The following is an 18,821-nucleotide window of genomic DNA, read 5'->3' as shown; positions in this document are numbered from 1 at the left end:
TGTTGTTTTTTTTTTTTTTTTTTTTTTGCATATGAACTACTGTCTGAAGGAGCCTTTCCAATCGTGTACTTGCAAAGCTAGTATTTTGAAACCAAGTGTACAACTTTACATTTATCCTTATTAAATGTCATCTTATTAAGTCTCACATTCCAGCCTTTCAAGCTCCTTCTGAATCCTGACACTGTCATCCAGTTTTATTGCTATCGTTCTCTAAGTACTGCACCATCTAAAAATCCACGAAGCACAACATCTGAGCAATCCTTGTCATTGACAGAAGTGATAAACTACACGGGACTGAACATAACTCCCTGGGATACTCCACTTTACTAGTTGAAACTGAGTACTATAGTTCAAAAATTGTCTGTCCATCTAAGCAACTTTAAATCTGCCTTATGCATCATCTTCTAACTCATGTCTTCTCCTTTTCGCAAGAAAACCATGAGACTTACTCACATTATTTGCTAAAACCTCTAGCTAAACTATTAACTATAGCATTTTCTTGATTTGCCAGCTGGGTAACACTGTCAAGAAAAAAAAAGGAAACAAAGTATAAAATATGATTGTGATGAAGTCATGCTGGTTTTTTTTTCAATAACCACACCCATGTCTAAATGTTCACTAACCATCCTGTCATTAAAATGTCCTACAGCTGGTCAGGAATTGAAGTCAAAGACCATGGGCCTTTGCTTTGCAAAATTCATGCTCTTGCCAGTTTTGAAGATGCAATCTTCTGTCCTTCAGTACCTCTTCTATTCTCCATGATTGTTCAAAGAGTGGATTTTCAATCGCATATAGCAGTTCTTTAGATACTCTGGGATATATTTCATCTGAGTCTAGTGACTTGATCTCATCAAGGATGGCTTGGAGCACTCATACCTCCTCCCTTCTCATCCTGCATTTCAACTCACTATTAGCCATACTTATTATAATTTTATAGCCCAAATATTATTTTCTTTAACAGAGATTACAGAAAAAAATAGCACTGAGAAGTTCTTCATTCTCTCTGTTATCCATTATAAGTGTCCAATCTATCCTGAGAAGTTGGTCAAGCCCTTGTTTCATAATTATCTTCCTCTCAAAAAAAAACATTTTAAAAAAAGAAATAAAATTTTTGTTATTCTTAGTTTTCTTTACTAGTCTTGGCTTTATTCAGTCCTTTAACCATCTTAAACCTATTATCATAGTACTATAAGTGGATTTTACATCCATTCTCTATCACTTGTCCTTGCTTTTGCCTTCTGTACATATTTTGTTTTATTTAAACTGATTAATGAGTTTACTATGCATCCACATCAGTTTCTTTGGGCCATTCCTTTTCTTCATCAGAATTATTTCTTTTTGCATCTTCAAAAATTAATTCCTGGGAACTTCTAAGCACTATCTACCCCCACCTTTATTCCACAGTCAACTGGATCTCAGAGATTCATGGCAGACTGTGACCCATTTTCATTTCCTTTTCTATCCCAAGTTATAATGTGGAGTGATCTTCCAAAGTTTGTATAATTTCCATTTCATGCAAACAGTTCCCCTTTATTTTTGATAAGCATATAAAGAATAGACACTCCTCTTATTGTTTCCTCTACCTTTTGTAATTTTAATTAAAGCAAGGCAAGAAATTATTAGCTGTTCTCCTTTTGTTAGAGAACACTCCAGCAGATCACTGAATAATTGAAGTCTCCCATCACTACTATGTCATGCCTCTGTGTCAGGCTTGTGATTTGTTTGAACTCCTAATCTATTTCCTCTTCCTATCCAGGAGTTCCATAGTATACTAAGATGAAAATACCTTCTATTTCTGCCTCCATTGATCTTCTCTTACTCTCCATCGCACTACCCTTCTCTGGTTCCTGGATCTCCTCACATGAGTATATCATCTTACCATTCAATGCATAGAACTAAACTAACAATTCTCTTGGGTCACCTCAAGCTCTAAGATTCTATGAATCAGTCCACTCTGTACCATTTAAGTCATTATCATTGGTGTATCCAATAGATGTACCTATCTCAAATGTGACTGCATTAGGACAGAATACAAAGGATTTACTTTTGTGGGTTTTTTGCTTGTTTCTTTTGGGGATATTTGTTCTTTTTTCAGGTTCTTTTAAGTTTTTTTTTTGTCTACCTAATGCCAAATAATTAGTTTTGCTTTTTTTCCCCACATTTCAACTACAGTTTCTCCCCCATGGCTAACTGATATCCTTGGTTAAAGTACAACATTAATGAGATCTAAGTAGTGGATCTAATCCCCCACATAGACCAATTATATTTATTCTTTTCCAGTACCAGAGACCACACCCTTAGCCCTAGTCAGCCATCTATAAGAGAGTATGGCTGGTCACAAGAGGAACTAAGCAAGAAGCAGTAGAGATGGTTTAGTGCAAACTCATCCATACTCCTATGCATACATCATGAATTAATGAATTAATGGAAAGATCATGGAAAACAGAGAAGGTACTGGAGGACTGAAGAAGGCTGCATTTTCAGAACTGGAAAGAGAATGAAGTCTACAAACCATAGGACCATGGTCTTTGACTTCAATTCTTGGCCTAAGTCCAGGACATAATAATTAATAATAGGATGGTTAGTGAACATTTAGACAAGGATGTGGTTATGGGGGGGGGGAGGTGCAGTATTTAGAACAATGGCAATAATACTGGATAACAATGTCATGATTCAGAAGGAGTTTAAAGGGAGGTATAGCATTATAGTCCAGATAAATGATGGCCCTATTGTATCTCCACCAGTGAGACTATAAGTGGATTATAATGTCAAGTTGTGGATATTATATTTTAGGGAGAGGTTTTTTTTTTCAGCCAAAGATAAAGTTTATTAGAACATCCACCATATTGGCCAGACTCTTAAGGAATCTAAGCGTTTGTATCACGAATGTAGGTGGGCCAGATTTTAAGAATCAGAGCCCTTGGATAGACTCTTAAAGAATCTTAGGGACAGCTAGGTGGCACAGTGGATAGAGCTCTAGCCTTGAGGTCAGGAGGACCTGAGTTCAAATCCGACCTCAGACACATGACACTTACTAGCTGTGTGACCCTGGGCAAGTCACTTGAACCCATTTGCCTCACCAAAAGGCAAAAAAAAAAAGAATCTGAGCACCTTACTAGAGGCCAGATGGACCTTATATGCAGAAAGACTTTGGGAGGGATCTAGGAGTGGCCAAGTAGTCTAGGGTGACTGTGAGGTAATAGAATGCCAGGGACCTGGACCACAAGGCCAAGGGAGAATGGAACCTAGATAGGATTAAGGTTGGGAAGTGGCCTGGGGGCCATTGGAAGGAAAGACAATAGAGGGCTAGGAACAGATAATTGGGAGATTGAGTTATAATGAAAGGCCAGTTGATAGGACTATAGCCTCAGGTGAATGCTAGGGATTTGACCATGTGGGAAAGTCCAGAGCTTTTCCTTTTTGGGGTCCAGATCCCAAAGACATGGTCTTTTTCCTTTTAGGGGTTTAGATCCCATCCCCATCATTCCCCCCTTTAACAAATGGGACCTATATTCTTTTGGTGTAAGGTCTTGGCTTCTGAAAATGTTCCTATTGGCAAGGGATGTAGAGCTGTCCCCACCTTGAGGGGGTCCCAAAGAGGAAGTTGACTGGAACCAAGCACAGGCTGCATCTGGAGACAATGGGCAGACATTGGCTGGTACTCGCTGTTTGCTACCAACTGTAGGTGAATGGCCTATAGTCTGGAAGACACAAATCTTACAGAAAAGACTGCAGGGCCCAGATATAGGGAGAAGTAAAAGTATAAGAGCCCCATTAAAATCATTTACATTTGACCTGCAAAATTATTTGATCTTGTTACTTTTCCCAAAAGTTTAAGTAACACTTTTGCAGATAGTAGGGAGAGTATTGATAAGCCAAAAAACATCCATAGAAAGGGCAGCTACAATGATTAAGGGCTTCAAATCATGCCATATGAGAATAAGGTGAAGTAACAAGCAATGGGTAGCCTGGAAAAAAGAAAACTTAGCCATCTTAAAGTATTTTTATTAGAGGTAGCTTGGATAGTGGATAAGGTACTGGATCTAGAGTCAGGAAGCCCTGAATTTAAATCCTGAAGCAGACATTTATGAGCTCTATGACCATGGGCAGGTCCTTAACCATCTAGTAACTCCATTTCCTCATCGGTAAAATGAATTGATCAAATTAGGTGGCATCTGAACCCTTCCAGCTCCGAACTGATGACTGCATGATTTAAAAGACTATCAATGCGAAGACAGATTAAATTCACTCTGCTTGAATGAATGAATAAAGCATTTATTATATACTTAATACATTTAAAATATTGTGCTAAGCCATGGGGTTATAGGAAAAAGAGAAAAGTAAGACAGTCCTTGCTTTCAAGGAGCTCACATTCTAATGTGAGGAGATGAGGTATATATGGAAGGTTTCAGCTTCAAGTCAGATGGTCCTTGGGCTGCAGCGGGAAAACGTATTGGTGATACCTCTCCTTCAATGTCATTTCTACTGATAAAATTATATCAGTTTTTGATATTAAAGTACTTGACAGTATCAAGGATTTTGATAACAAGAAATTCATTTTCTGGGTCTTTATTAGTTGTGTCTATAGCTCCTATAGGAGCAATTGCCAGGCTACAACTCCAGAGGGGATGTTTTCAGCAAGATGGCTGAGGACATCTGGCCAGAAGCATTGCTACTCCAGAGGCTGTTAGGTGAAGGGCCCTGGGCTGTCTCCATCAGGGTCTGAAGGGAGATGGTGGTCAATGTGGTGAGGGTTATTTGACTTGCATGTTACATAATACTTCCTGTGTCTCCCTCAGAGTGCCTTTGCTGTTTCAGCTAGGCTGGCTTCCCTGCCTGGTGAATGAGAGTTGGTTGATGAGTTAGTGGGGGTGCCTGTGCCCTTTTCCAGAGCTTTTGCTTCAGATGATAGCTTTGAGGGCTGGCCTTGGACCCAGTGAGCAGAACTAGGCAATATAGGTAAAAGTTACAAAGAGTCAAATTTCATCTTGATAAAAGGAAAAACTTGCTAACAGTTAGAAATATCCAAAGGTAGGATAGGCTGCCTTAGGTATTAGAGAGTTTCCCCTCACCGGAAACCTTCAAGGAAAGGAGGAATGACCACTTGTTGGACACATTGTAGAAGGGTTTATTGTCCATATGTGTTGGACTAGACAAGCACTCAGAGATTCTGTGAAAATCTTTGCATTGGCCCAAAATCTGTCCCCCTGTAATGACCACTCATTGGTCTTAGCTTTCCTCTTTGGAGACACAGTTGAAGTGTCTTCCATGCAATAGTTCTTGAAGAACTGAAGATATCTGAAGACAGTGATTGTGGCCTTTCTCAGTCTCCTCTTTTCTCTACTAACCATTCTCAGTTCCTTCAATTCCTTGTCCTGTGATATATTTTCAAGTCTTGTCCCAATTCCTGGTTACCCATCTCTGAATATAGTCCAGCATGTCAAGGTCTTCAAGAACTGCCTCAACATTCCAGATATGATCTTATACAGGTAAGGACTATGGAATTTTGTCTCCTTTGTTCTAGGTATTAGGCGTCTGTTAATTTCTTGCAGCTTACTTTATTAATTCATTCTAAATGTTTCCCTGACCTCTCTCTCATCCACAAGTAGAAGAAGTGTCTAGAAGATAGTATCCCCATGGCTCTACATCTGTTTCTTAATAATTTCTCTTATTTCCAGATGGCCCTATTTTTTAAGCAACTCATGCTTATTTTCTGCCCTTTTGGCAGCAAACCTCCTCCTCCATGAGGCCAAATAAAAGGCTAGTGTGGCTTCTTATCACCACTTTTTCTTCTGTCTAAATAAAATCTCATAATGCACATATGGCAAGTTCAGCAGAGTTAACCTAAAACTGTGGCCAAAAAAGTGCTTTAAAAATGTTAGCAACAAGCTGTTAATTGGTGCAACCATTCTAGAAAGCAATTTGGAATTACACTTTTAAAAAATGTCAAAAATGTCCATGCCCTTTGGCCCAGAGATTCCAATACCAGACATATATTCCAAGAAGGTCAAAAACAAGAAGAAAGGTCTCATGTACACTGACACATTTATAGCAGCTACTATCAGCACTTTTCATGGTAGTGAAGAACTGGAAACAAAGTGGGTGCTCCTCTGTTGGGGAAAGGAATTGTTCTATATGACTGTAAGACAGTAATATTATGCTGTCAGAAACCATTAATATGAAGAATTTAGAGGAGCGTGGGGAAGTAATCTATGGACTGATTAGGAATGATGTGAACAGAATCAGGAAAATAATACAATTAATGACTACAACAATGGAAAGAACTACAACAAAAGATCAATAAAAATAAGATACAGTTGAAAACCAAACAAAACAAAATGTCACCAAGTTGCCTCCTGTGAACTGTGATGCAGTTCATAAGCACATGTTCTGAGTCTCATGAATTTCCATGTCTGTCCTTGACCAAGATGCATCTTGGTGGATTGTACCCAGTAACTTGCATATGTAGAAGTCTCTCCTTAAAAACAGGATTTCATATTTATCAAAATGACAGGATTAGAATATTATATAAACTAATGATAACTTAGAAGACATTTTAGCTCAAAATCTTTGTTCTTCAAAAATAGAGAAATTAACTCATCCAAGCAATAACTTCACATAGGGAGGTTAGTGCTAATACATACTAACAATTATTTATATCAGACATTGACTCCAAAAAGGGATGCATAAGGTAGATGACTGGGTTGAGGATCTGTGAGATGGAAAATACACACACTCTTGTCAGACACCCTTGTGGAGATAGAATAGCATAATGAGGATCCCTTATGGACATTTACTGAAGGCGTTGGAAGTTCATGATAAGGTAACAAGAAATAGAGATATATGCTACATACACACACACACACACACACATACACACAATATGCTTGAAATCCCTGCCAAGAGGCTTCAGGGCTACAAAAGGCAAAGGATAAAGAATAGAGAGGAATCAGAGGGAGAGGAACAGACCCAGACCCCTGATTGAAGAAAGGAACAAAAATGCCCATTCTTGTTTCTGCTTCAGTTTTTCTGAGAGTAGCCATATTCCTCATAATGGCACCTTGGAGGAAGAAAAAATTCAGACTTTGTTCCAGAGTAAATCATCCCATATCTTTATCTGAATATCATGTCCATATCTATTTGGATCTCAGGGGATAGATTTTTTAATTGAATTCAATAAATGAAAAATTTTCCCCCCTGAAATTTATCTGAATTTTACATTTCATGGGAGATATTGAAAAGAGTGTGAAATTTGAACTTGAATTCAAGTCCTAGTTGTCACTACCTATGTGACCTTGGGCAACTCATTTAACCTCTGTGACTTTCAGTTCCTTATCTATAAAATGAAAGAGTGGGAGTTGATAGCTCCTTCCATGTCTCAGTTGATCAACAATCATTGATTGAATGCCTACTATGTGTCAGGTACTGTGTTAGGCACTGAGGATGCAAGTACAACAAATAAAAAAAAGATCTTACTTAGAAGGCACTTACATTCTAACAGAGGAAAAGCAGACACAGATCTGTGTATATCTAGAATAATATAAAGTAATTAAATACAAGGCAGTTTGGGAGGGAGCTAGCAATTAAAAGGGATCACAAAAGGCTTTATGTAGAAGATAGCGCTTGAGCATCATGTTTAAGGAAGAGGAGGAGTCTATGGGACAGAAGTGGGCAAGAAATACATTCTGGGCATGGGGACAGCTAATGCACAGACATAGATACAGGAGTTGGAATGTCATTTATGGTGAACAGAAAGTCAGTTTGGCTAATCACAGAGCGAAGGAGGGGGAGTAAATTATGAGGCTGGAGAATAGTGATTCTGTGATCCTTTTCCTATTGTTTATATGCCTTGGATGGTCCCTAGGAGATGGTGTTGAAGGAGCAGCATATTAGCCAGAAAGTTTCCCATGTTTTGTTCTTTTCCTCTAATCTTGTAAATGAAACAGCTGGCTTGTGGTCAACCAGATGAGTGAGAAAGGTACCATCTCCCTTAAGAGATTAGTAGAGCTTCAGGAAAGTACTGAAATCACTTTCTTGGAACAATTTCATACTCTTATATTTCTCTTAACTAACATCCTGGGATTTATTTAATGGTTTCAGGATGGTCAGCACATTGAGATGCTGAAGGACTGGAAGCAGAAGAGGTACCAGTACCATCATTGCCAGGAAAATTCTCTTCTTAGACCTCACTGCTGTAGGGTCATCTTGAAATGGCAGTGAACCGATTGTAGTTCCATGGAGGCGAGTGAACTTTAGGAGCGGCAAAGGAGTTGGCAGAGGGCTGGAATACATGGCAAAGAATAGTTAGAATTGAGCATAGGTGAGTGTTGGAGCATGGAAATAATGGTGGCAATGATGTATTTTAGTATGGGAGGAGGGTGTGGGAGCTTGTCATTGCTATGGGGTTTGCCTTGGATCTGAGTCATAATGATACAGTGGAAGGAGCGCTAGAATTGGAATCAGAAAACCTGAGTGACTTTGAGCAAATCACTTAACCTCTTTGGGTCACGTTGTTGTTGTTGTTGTCATTGTTGTCGTCGCCATCATTTTCATCATCATCATCATATTCATATAGCTCTTACTATCTATCAGCCACTGTACTTTTTTTTCCCCAAATCATTTGATCCTCACAACCTGGGGAAGTTGCTGCTATTATCTCCATTTTACATTTGAGGAAACTAAGGCAAACAGAAGTTAAGTGACTTGCCTAGGGTCACACACCTAGTAAGCATCTGAGGCTGAATTTGAACTCAGTTCTTCTTAACTCCAGGCGTGGCACTGTGCTACCTAGCTGTTCCTCCTCTAGGAAGGGAAGGGATTTGATTTGTTGGCCTCTAAAGCCTCTCTCTCCGCCCCTCCTCACTATAGTTTATATTAATGGGGAGCAAGCAATGACAAATATTGTAAGATTAGAGTCTTTTTAGTATCATTTATCTGACTTGTAGACATATCTGAATTCACCCCCTCCCTCCCTCACCAGTTTTCTCTCTCTGAAGCACAATGCCTTCAAGTCAGGTGGGCGCTTAGAAATTTCTCATAGCTTAGATCACTTCCTTAGGGGTTTTAATTTTGTCTTCAGTATATCCCTGTGAATACCACCCCCCTTCCCAGATTGGATTGGATTAGAACAGTTTATCTCATGGCTGTGCTAGATCAAGAAGATAATTGTCTAGTCCCCTTTGTGCTCCACACATTCTATTCATGAGGATGTGCATATGTGTGTGTGTGTATGTATGTGTGTGTATGTGTGTGTGTGCACATGTTTATATACACAAACATGTGCTGAATTGTACCTAGTTTATCTTCTACCTGAGCAGTGTTTGAATTGAGTGTTCTTGCCTGGGGAGGGCCTGCCCACAAAAATAGTCAAGTACCCTGCAAATGCAAGATATTCCTGTTTTTATTATTGGTTGAGGGAGGTAGAAACTAGATGAGATCTAATATAAGGCAGCTTTCAAGTAATCTTCTGCAACCACTTGAGGATGCTCACAGAAGAAATAAGCTAAGGGATAACATGATTCCTAAGGCATATGTCCAATGTGGAGCAAGGGCTAGGGATTGCCAAACTGATTCCACTATAACTCTGTGTGACCTAAGAATTAGATCTTCATGTTTCTTTCTCTGATATTTATTTTTGTTATCTTGATCAATCAACAAGCATTAAGTCAATTAAATCAACAAGCCTATTATGTACCAGAAATTATGCCAGGTGCTGGGGCTACTAATAAAAAAGAATGTCACAACTTTGACTTGCAAGGGGCTCACAGTCTAACTTAATAGTCTCAACAAAAACTAGTCAACAAAGAATCAAGACAAAGAGGGACTAGGTCTTCAAGTAAAATCCTAAAATTTAAGCGACTTCTAGTTTAAGAAAAAGAATGTAAATTTTAACAAAACTAGGCATTTTCTCTGTGACCACTTCTAAATCTTTCTGCATATGCATCCATCAACTTTGTGTTTTAGTTTATTTATTTATTTATTTAGGAACTATCAGTGTGTATGACATTCTTATTCTGCTGACCTTGTTTTGCCTCACTTCACATAGGTCTTTATATACTTATTTGACTTATTCATGTTTGTCCCCTTTTGTGCTGCCATATTTTCAACAGATGAATATACTACAACAGTTCAACCTTCCTCCAGTCACTGGGTACACAGTTTGTTCCAAGCTAGACTTTAACAGGAAAGGTTTCACACATTGATTTATCATTCATCTGAATGTTCACAACTTACTATTCTGAAGGGAAAAAAAATGATGTGCTGCATAAAAGCTACATTTGAGCCTCAGAAATGTCCTTTATGCCTTAGCCCATCTTATATGCCAGGAGCCTGTCTTATAGGGTACTCAGCTGAGCTCAATCAAAATGGTACTAGGTGATGGGACACTCTGATGACATGCCACAGTAAGGAAGGGGCTGAGCCTATTACAGTGAGGCTCAGCCCAGGGATGGTGGAATGAAGTTCTATCTCCAGAAGTCGGTAGCTCAGGCAAAATCCTGCCAGTCTCCTGAATGTGAAAGAAGCCTGTGGCAAGGGGTAAAAATTGAAGTTATAGAAAGGTCATGGAGCACAGAAAGGGACAGGAACCTTGACTAGATTCACCATCTGAAAGGGAAAAATCATTCAGGGAAAGGCCAGTAGCTTGACTGTCCATCTAAAGGAAACAAACAGAGGCACTTCAGGGAAGGATGTGTCATAAAGAATGACTCACCACAATTATCTCTTAAAGGGCAATTTCAGTAGCTGAGCAGAGAGACAAAATACTTTGATACAATCATCCTTACATGCTGTGAAAAATGTTAGTGAAATATTGATCTCTCTTCCTCAATAGAGGTTTAAAAAAATCAGAAAAAAATCATTGGGTATCTATTTCTGGAGACAAAATGTTTTCCCTGGGGCTGATTTACTCCTAGTTTCCTTTTTCCTGAGCTTCCAGTGCCTTTCAGAATCAAACAGGTGTTGTGGGTTAAAGGTCAGGATCCCAGTGGAAGACCTGGATTGTCATTCAGGTTTTACCTCTCACCCTGTTATCAGTGGGACTTTGGGAAAATTGCTTAACCTTGCCATGCCTCAGTTACTCTATGTAATATGGACATAACTTCACCCCTCATGGAACTGTTGTGAAGTCCTCCCTATAATTACATCTCCTAAAATGAAGTGACTGTGTAGAGTTGTCTTTACTATAATTATCTGGGTATGGGTCCTATCTTCTTGCTAGACTGTGACCTCTATGAAGACAGGGACTATGTCTTAGTTCAACTTTGTATCTGCCCCAGCACCTAGCATAGTCCTAGGCACATAGTAATATTTGTTGAATTAGACCAGGGGTGGCCTTAAGGCCACATGAGGGCCGCTAGATTCTTAAATACAGCCCTTTAACTGAATCCACGCTTCACAGAACAAATCCTCCCAACAAAAGGATTTATTCTATAAAACTTGATTTCAGTCAAAGGGCAACACTTTCCGCCGCAGGTTATCCACTGTATTTTAGGACAGCTCTGATGAGAAATTCTTACTTATATTAAGGCAGAATCTACTTTTTCCTTTGGCTGTAGTTCTTCCCTCTGGGAAGCCATTTTGATTATTTGACTGGCAGAAAACCCCGTTTTTATTCATGCATCCTTAGAAGGGATCCTTCAGGGGAAGATTTCAAGTAAGAGTTAAATAGAGGCAGTAGGGTGAGTAGCTAGAGCCCGGGACTGAAGGCCAGGAAGACTTGGATTCAGATCATGCCTAATCATGCCTATGTGACACTGGGCAAGTCACTTGACCTCTATGGGCCTCATTTATTCTCATCTGTAAAATGAGGGGGCTAGTACTTGATGACCTCTGAGGTCCTTTCTAACTCTGAATCTGTGATCCTATGAAAAAGGGATTATTCCTTTGTGATCCTGAACAATGATTATTCCCGAAGATGAATTGTAAACCTCTTGACAGTGGGATCTGTTGGACATCTCCATACTCTTCCCTAAAGGAAAGGTTGTTATGATGGCTCTTAGAATGAAAAAGAACCAGGCTGTCAAGAGTGAGCAGATTCTTGTACCAGGATAGGTGTGGATGGAGTCATTGATATCAGCATATATGGCAGGTGGCACAGCTGAGCATGGACAAGACAAATAGCAAGAGTGAAAGAAAAGGATATTCTGGGTAATGCAAGGGAACCCTATCATGGTATATATAGTAACAGGTATATAAATGATTGATTTGCAGGGAACATGTTGCAGCTCATCTTATACTGGATGGTATGGATCAATGACTCAAAGGTACTTGGACTAATTTTAGTGTGGGTGTTATCAGAAACTCAGCACATGCACACAGGCTGAAATGAAAGCAAATTGGAATTACTTAATTCTAAAGAGATGTTTATTGGATTGTGATAATGTACCTGGGTATACATTAGATTAGTCTGTAATTGAGGTTGTATTCAATTGACAGTCTTGTCCCCCAACCCAGTACATCCAACTATACGTGTGTGTGTGTGCGTGCATACTCACACTTTCTGTCTCTCTTTCTGACACCCTCTCCCTTTCACTCTCCTGCTCCCTCTTAGATGTGGTAAGCCCAGACTATGTGTATTAGCCTGAAATACTGCAAAGAAAATCTACTCACAAAGCTTGAGCTCAGACCATGAGGTTTTTATTAGCCCATCTTACGCTTGCCAATGCCATAGACAGAAATGAATCATCTGATGTGACTGGGTATCAGTAGCTGAAACAACAACAGTTATAATTCTCTGTGTGAGTCATAGCTTCAGTTTACTTATAGAGCATTTTTTTGTAAACATCATTTTTTTCCCCACTGATTCTGGCCACTCAAGCAGGAAAAGCCTGCTTCAATTTGGGCTTATTTTTAAAATTATATAATCAGAAGAATCCATCCCTCTAACAACTAGGTCATTAGTTTAGAGCAGAGTTTCTTACTCTGGTGTCCACAGATTCTGCCAAGAGGTCTATGGATAGATTTCAATGGATGTGTGAATTTGTATGGGAGAAAAATAACATCTTTATTTTCCCTAACCTCTTACTGAAATTTTGTATTTCCTTCATTTATTTAAAAACATGATTCTTAGAAAGGGTCCACAGGCTTCACCAGCCTGTCAGAGGGGTCCATGACACAAAAGTTATTAAGAGTTCTGGTTTAGACTATTAGGAGTTGGAATGCAGACTCTTTAGTACTCTATAGCTGAACTTTCAAACTGTAGAACCCTTAGGAATTACAGAACAAAGTCTCAGAATAATTTCTGTAGCCAAAGCTATCTCTGGAAGGTCTTTTTGTAACCATTCTCAGATTCCCTGATTCTGTGAAAACTCCTGAGATGGTACAAAGCTCTGCCACAGGACACCTAAGCAAGACACACGGGCACACCTCTTTTGCCTTTTCTATCTCCTTGCCAGACAATGTAGGGAGACATGGTTGTATTAGGGAGAATTTTATTTGGGAAAACCACATAATGCAGTAACTCCCTTCCTAATTCCTAGGTTCTTAGTTCAGTTAGACTTTCACTCTGCAAACAATTCAAACCATCTAAAAGCATAATTATCTGTGAATAACCACATGCAACCTTTCCTGTTCCATACATATATAGGTTGCCTCTGTGTGTTGACATAAAAATTGTGCAATGAAGCCCATCTATAACTGACTTCCTGGTTTTCTCTAGCTTTAATGTGGACTGTGTCAGCTGCTGCTGCTAGCCATGGTGCTGATTTTCTGATTTACAGTGTTAGCACTATATTAATCAGTCAGTCAACAAGAATTTCATTGTCCACCTATAACACTCTGGTTTATGCCTTACTGTCTATGGAGTTAGTAGTTTTGTTTCCCTTCCCTTTTTAAAGGAATTTGTAAGAGAAGGGAAGGAATTTAAAATAAGGTATTTGGCATAGTTGTAAGGGCAGTTAGGGCACTCTCTGGTGTTGAGTTTACCTCCCACATTCTAAATTCCACAATCTGATTTAGAAAGCTCAAAGTGCACTTCTGTCATCCTCCATTCCTCACTGTCACTCAAAACACATATCCAGTCCATTACCAAATCTTGTCATTTCTCTGTCACAACATCTTTCCTAAACAGCTAGGTCCCAATTAGTATGAATGATGAATCCCTTATAGTGGTTGCATTACTTGAATTAGCACTTCATATTTCCATTAATCTGGAACCAATTATTACATTTTATGAGGCTATGACTTCAAATAATGCAAAGTTAAATACATGTTACCACTTCAGGGGATTCATTATTTGCACTGATTGGGACCTAGTTGTGTGTTCATTTCTCTTATCACTTAGCCACTATTCTAGTTCAGGCTCTCATCATCTCTGAACCTGGGCTATTGCAATAACCTTCTAACTGATCTCCCTGACTCAAATCATTCCCTACTTTGATCTTTTCTCAACTTAGCTGTCATGGTGATTTTTCTAAAGTATGGGGCAGATTATGTCATCCTGTTCCCCACCCCCAACTCCTGCTCAACAAACTCCATAGGCTATTCCCTCAAGAATCAGCCCAAAAGTCCTCTTTTTGGAATTTAAGGCTCTTCATAGCCTTATTACTTACTACTTTTCCATTTTCTTCGACCTACTCTATGATATAGCCACATTGGCTTTTCCTATACAGGAAAAGGAGTCAGCCAGATGGCACAGTGGACAGATTGCTGAGGCTGGAGTCAGGAAGTCCTGAGTCTAAATCTGACCACAGACAGTTATCTTTGTGACTCTAAGCAAGTCATTTAGCTTCCATGGCCTCAGCTTCCTCAACTGAAACATAAGAATATTAATAATACCTCCTAGGATCGTTGTGAAGATCAAATGAGATGGTATTTGTAAAATGCTTAGCAAAGTTCCTGATACATAGTAGGTGCTTAATAAATACTTGTTCTCCCCTCTTCCCCTCCACTTTAACTTACTTGCTTCTCATACTTTGCACTCTGTCTCCTGTATCTGTACATTTACAGTGGCTATTCCCCATGCCTTGAATGTTCTACTCCTCACCTTCTCTTCTTAGTTCCCTTGGCTTCTTTCAAGACTCAGTTCAAATACCACCTTCTGCACAAGGCCTTTTCTAGTTTCCCCAAGTTCCAAGTGCCTCCTGCTTTCCAGTTACTTTCATCTAATCTTTAATCACCTAGTTATTTGCATGTTATCTTCCCCATTGAGCTGCTCCTTAAGGTCAGGAACTGTTTTTGCCTTTCTTTGTTTCTACAGCACTTTGCTTCTATAGTGTTGGACACATAGAAATTTCTTAATAAATGCACATCGACTGACTGCTGGTTGAACAAGACATTCAGCATTTATCTAGGTCACAATGTACTTTATCTTCTGGATATACCTCTGTCTATTAACCTTAAAGTAATGCTTCATATGGAAGCTACTGGGAGACTCAATAGCCATCTGGTTCTAATAAATTAATAAGACTTGTGGTCAGAATCAACAACAGAAAAATCAGCCTTGTTATTTGACTCACCACATACAAATGGACTTTGCATGTTAGTGCTTTGGTTTCTTTCACAAGTAATGGCTTTAAACCTCTTCATTATGTTAAAGAGCATAAAGTATTTTATTAACTGTCTTGCTAGTACATTTGAATACCTCACAAAAACTAGAAGGAGAGAGGTTAGCTTATTAGGGGACAGGTTCTTGTTAAATTCACAAAACATCTACTCCCACAAAGCCATCGAAGGAATCTCTAGTGTCTGTTTTGGCAAAGATTATACAATACAGTTTAGTAGTAGATATCTTATTTCAATGTAATAATAGAGTTTTGACTTCATCAATATGGGCCCTCCTTCCAATGATACAGATCATAACTGGTCCATACCATCTCATTCTGCATAGTTCTTTTCTATGCCCTTCTTTATATCCTCCAAATGCCTCTCCTATTCCAGCCCCACCCCAAACCTCAAAGAGGCTAGGCACCTTTCTCTAATTTGGATCACTTGACATTGCCAGGATGTAGCATGCAGGTTGTCAATTGGTTATTCTTTTATCTCACTATGTGGTAGGATGTAGCGCCAAATAATTATTTCCTTATTTTATTAACAATTCCATTTGCAAATAAAAAGGAAAAGCAATTTCAGTTTTTGTCTTTGATTTGAACTACCCCACAGTGAAATATCTAGTAAAGGTCTTGGTTTACACATATTTATTTGCACAAATTATAACTGTAGACAAGGTTTTTAGAAAATTGGGTGGCACAGAATTTTATGCTCCCCTTCATGTGTTAGTGGATTTGACTTTGGAAGACTGCCACCGGGAGAGAAAGAGGGAGGGAGGGAGGCAGAGAGAGAGAGAGAGAGAGAGAGAGAGAGAGAGAGAGAGAAAGAGAGAAAGAGAAAACTCATTCACTTTCCTTCTCTGAATGTGTCCACACTGACCATAATCACCACTAAAATATTATCATTACAAGGCATGCTTTCAGGTCTAGGCTAGGTGGTGTTTGTTAGTATGCGGGAAATTAAATGCATCCTTTTTAATGAAAATGCTATCTTTTGATATGAGAATCTTGATATTTGGTTGCAACATCATAAAAAACCTTTAAAAAATGTTGATAAATTTGTAAAGAAGTGTTTGAGGTCATCTAAAGGCAGTGAACTAAACACAACAGGCTGAATGTTTTTGGCAATTGTACTCACATCCTCCCACTGAGTGGGAGCCAGCTGTTCCCATCTGGTTAAATCAAGACTTCCACTAGGGATGGTGTCTATGTGTGATTTAATCAGTGTCTTGAAAGCATTTAGTCATTCTGATTCTAAAGTAGTTATTCCTATCAGCTATGCATTTAACACTTCCTATAATGGGGAGCTTAAAAAAATTAAAAAACAGAAGTAATTCTATGTTTCTTCTAGCAATGAACATAATTAGCATTTCTAAAACTGTCCTTGATTAATTTTTATTTGTGTTCTTCATAAAACTGTGGTCTAGTGGTACAAGCAGCACTGGCTGTGGAGTCAGAGGACCTGGGTTCAAATCCTCCCTCTGACACTTGTTATGTCTGTAACTTTGGGCAAGCCACTTAATGTTCCCAGGTGGCCCTTTCCTAATTGGCAAAATGAGGGGATTGGACTAGATGATTTTGTAGATCCCTTCCAACTTTAGATACATAGGTCTCTGTGGTAGAACATTCCTATTTTACTCTTTGATCAAAATCATTACTAAGGCCCAGCATTTTGAAATTCATCTGGAAAATCAGACTCCACCATCATCAGAAATTTTCAGTTAAGAGTCTGCCTACAGGTTACACAGAAAATAAATAAACAAATAAATAAAATAAAGACATTTGCATCATGTTTTGTTGCTTACCAATTTTTTTCTTTTTTTTTTTTTTCACAAAAGCCATTGTTAATGTTGTTATTTTTAGTATGGACTTGTGATTTCACTCCAGTGTAGAAACTACTTCTACCTATGGGGATTGGCAACTCATCTATAAATTACAGGCTCACTGCCTGAGGGCAGTGAGAACTTAAGTGACTTGCCCAGTGTTACCCAGCTAGTATGCATGAGTCAGAGGCAGAATTTGAACCCATGTCTTTCTGACTTGAAGACCATACATACCTCTGTCCACTATGCCTTGGTGCTATTATTGGTATCCTCATTTTAAAGAAAAAGGAAACCGAGGCTCAGAGAAGTGACATGACTTGCCTGAGAGAAGATGCAGCAGAATTGAGACTCCGAAGTCATCCTGACTCCAAGCACAGAGCTCTTCCCGCTGTCTCTTAGCAATGTTTTCCAGAATCAGTTTATGGGCCAGAGACTGTGGGACTTTGACTAAGCAACTCCATCTTAACAGCTAGAGAACCATAGAGAACTTTCCTGAGCTGCTTTTATGTGGATACTGAGCAAAATTCTGTGACCTTGAGTAGGTCACTTTCCTTCAGAGGTTCTTACTTTTCTTAAGGTAAAATAAGGGGCCTGAGCTTATGTGAACTCTCAGATTCCTCTTCCGGCTCTAAAACTCTAAAATCTGTGATCTATGATATAATATCTTCATTTCCATAGAAATAGAAAACGTTTAGAATCTTTGCTCAAACTCGAGCATGTGCTATAAAGGAGATTTTGTGGGCCAGTTTGAAAATGACAAGGCAGCTGTATTATACAATATTTCATTAAAGAGGCTGCATCTAATTTTACTTATCTTAACACACATCTTTAACTTTAAAGCCAACCAAGTAATGCCTTAGGGAAATAATAATAACTCACATTCCCAGAGCAGCTTTATGGTAACAAAGCTCCTTACCTATGCTATCTTCTTTGATCTTTGCCTCAATCCTATGAAGGAATCAGGGCAGGGATTATTATCTCACTGTTACAGGTGAGGAAAATTAGTTCTGGTGAAGATAACTGACTTGCCCAAGGTCACACAGTTTAGTTAGTGGCTGAGTTGGTTTTGCCTACAAGCCCAGAGTCCATTCCATGCACCATGTTTCCTTGCTCTCTATCATGAATAAATGAAGTGACAAATGAAGAATCTGCATATGGAATCACCAGGGGAATGCTTAAAAGAGAGGGAAAAAAGGGACAAAAATATGTGAATACTCCTTGCCCCTGGCAGGACTCTGGTGTCACAGCAACATATGGCATAGCTGAAGATTGAATGTGAATGCTCACAGCAGGGAGAAACAATTCAGTCAATCAAAAAGCATTTACACTAATTGTCTGCTCTCTGTCAGGCCCTGTGTTAGAGCCAATAGGAGAGATACAAGGAAGTATAAACCGTTTTTCCTGCCTTTAAGGTGCTTACAGTCTAGATGGAGGGAAGACATAGATATGAAAAAAAGATAATTGGCTCTAGGAGGCCTTATATTTTAAATAACAGGTGAAGATTTCAGATTTG

At 39.0% G+C, this 18,821-nt stretch overlaps 1 protein-coding gene across 1 annotated transcript in view; it reads left to right on the top strand.

The window, feature by feature from the left end:
* PTPRT (protein tyrosine phosphatase, receptor type T) overlaps window positions 1-18,821 on the top strand; it is an 885,105-nt gene that overhangs the window by 143,093 nt on the left and 723,191 nt on the right. The gene's annotated exons all lie outside the window — the stretch shown is intronic.

This window comes from Vombatus ursinus, unplaced genomic scaffold (assembly GCF_900497805.2).
Source record: "Vombatus ursinus unplaced genomic scaffold, bare-nosed wombat genome assembly UNPS02014785.1, whole genome shotgun sequence".
In the NCBI taxonomy this organism is placed as follows: Eukaryota; Metazoa; Chordata; class Mammalia; order Diprotodontia; family Vombatidae; genus Vombatus; species Vombatus ursinus.
The sequence above is the reverse complement of the archived record's forward strand: the minus strand, read 5'-3'. Positions and strand labels throughout refer to the sequence as shown.